Here is a 2,305-nt window from a genome sequence, read left to right on the forward strand (position 1 = left end):
GTGTGTGTGTGTGTGTGTGTGTGTGCCAGAAGAACTCATCGGATCTCCTGGAGCATAGGCTGGTGTGAGCCACTTTGATGTGGTTGCTGGGAACAGAGTGTGGGGTTTTAGAAGAACATCGAGCCATCCTCCAGACGTCCTGTGTCTCTCAGAGACTCAAATCTCTTACTGATGACTACTAAGAAAGTGCAGAACTGTAGTCAGTGTCCTTTTAGGGGGACACTCTTGTCAGAGTGACCTTGCTGGACCTCCTCTCTCTCTGCTCCAGTCACATGGGATGGTGGTTCTGCTAACCCAGTAAAAAAACTGGTGGCCTCTTCCTCTTCCTTCTGAAATGCCTTTACTTAAAACGTTCATTGAGGTAGATCCTCTTGGGGCAACGATACTTAGCAGTGGGGTCAGAGTGAAAGCTTTTTAATAAAGAATTTACATTCTTCTGGTGCATAAGAGGGAGAGGGACAGGGAGAGGGAAAGGAGAGGGGGAGGGAGGGAGGGAGGGAGGAAGGGAGAGAGGGAGGGAGGGAGGGAGAGAGAGAATACTCTTATTGTGTTTGCCCTTAGATCCCTGATCAAGATGCGAAAAGAAAGGACAGAAAGGGTCCGACATAGCTTAACTCATTTGTTTAGACCTAGTCTATGTTGAAAGACTTGTGGGTAAATTCCTCCTTGGGGCCAGTGAGATGGCTCAGAAATTAAAGGTGTCTGGGCATCCTAATTTTGATCCCAGAACCCACACAAAGCTGAAAGGAGAGAAGGGAATCTGCAGACTTGGTCTCTGGCCTCGTCTACACACTGTGGCGCACGCACACACTCACCTCAGGTTTATGTGTACACACACACACACAATAATAATCTCTAAATTTTGACGTCATAGAAAGGAAGCTCTAAAAAATAAATAAATAAAACTACAGGAAGGAAGGCTGAAGGAGAGACAAAAGAGTATTTGCCCAGGCTCAAGCTAACAGCTGTGATCAGGCTTTAAGGTGACCTATCAGCGTCTCGGCCGACAAAGCAAGGAGGGAAGTAAGACTTACCCTTCCTTGTGATAAGTGAACAGCTCTGCTCAAGGGGAAGAGGGTGGATTCCCCCAGGCGAGCCGATGGATGGGTCCGCAGGCTTCATGCAGGTTCCACTGACTGTAAGCCCGTCACCACAGTCATTCAGAACAGAATGAAAGCTAAAGGTGACCTAAATGAAGCTGGACATGGGAGAACATTTCTATCTGTCCTCAGGGTGTCACTGGCACCTGAGGACCAGGCTGTGGGATAGAAATAGTTCCCAGCCAAGGCTAGACATCAAGGGGCCCCTCCGAAGACCCCAGGGCTGTGAACGGTTTCGTGGTTGAGCAATAGGAGCCCCAGGCAAGCACAAAGCACTCTGTCTGTCTGTCTTGGTGAGAGGGAAATCAGCCAGTTTCGTGTGCGCTCCAGTCAGCACCTTCAGACTCCCTCCCTCCAGTTTCTCACAGGCCCCAAAGTCAGTGACTATAGTGGCCACAGCTTGCGGAGGGCCATTTCAGTCACCAGACCACTGGAGCTGCTCAGGGATTCCAGAGTGCTCTCATTCTCCAAACCTTGTTCAACAATGTCCCCATGCCAGGTCTCCCAGAGTCCCTTGGCAGAATTGGAACCACGTCTTCTTCCAGGAGTAGACACAGGCTGCTTGCTGAGACAGGCAACCCTGGGCAACCATGAAGAACAGTTTCTCAAGGTGGGCTGCAGCCAGGCTCGGGAGCGAGACAGGCACCTAGGACAGGCTCTGTGCACAGAGGCTTAGGGGAATAGTATCCTGTTTGCTTTCTACAAACAGGGCCCTCAGAGAACTCTCCTGCTTCCCCACCCCAACCAAGTGCATATGTCACATCACGTCAGGTGGAGAACGATGAAGACACCAGGAGGGTGGCAGAGGGGCTGTCACAGAGCCCATGGATCTGCCTGGGATCCTGGCTCTGTGCTGTGATGAAACACTCTGACTAGAGCAACCTAGAGAAGTAAGGGTTTATTTTAGCACACAATTTCAGGTTACAGTCCCCCACATAAGGACCTCAAGGGCTCAGGTATTCAAAGCAGTTAGTCACATCACATTCGACAGAGCAAAGAGCAATACGTGCCTGAGCTACATAGTGAGGCCAGCCTGGGCTACATAGTAAGGCCAGCTTGGGCTACATAGTGAGGCCAGCCTGGGCTACATAGTGAGGCCAGCTTGGGCTACATAGTGAGGCCAGCCTGGGCTAAAAATAGTGAGGCCAGCCTGGGCTACATAGTGAGGCCAGCTTGGGCTACATTGTGAGGCCAGCCTGGGCTAA

At 50.9% G+C, this 2,305-nt stretch overlaps 1 protein-coding gene across 1 annotated transcript in view; it reads left to right on the plus strand.

The window, feature by feature from the left end:
* The window catches only part of Eya2 (EYA transcriptional coactivator and phosphatase 2), a 170,707-nt gene that overhangs the window by 153,282 nt on the left and 15,120 nt on the right, over positions 1–2,305 (plus strand). The window lies entirely within an intron of this gene.

The sequence above is a fragment of the Mus caroli genome, chromosome 2, assembly GCF_900094665.2.
Source record: "Mus caroli chromosome 2, CAROLI_EIJ_v1.1, whole genome shotgun sequence".
In the NCBI taxonomy this organism is placed as follows: domain Eukaryota; kingdom Metazoa; phylum Chordata; class Mammalia; order Rodentia; family Muridae; genus Mus; species Mus caroli.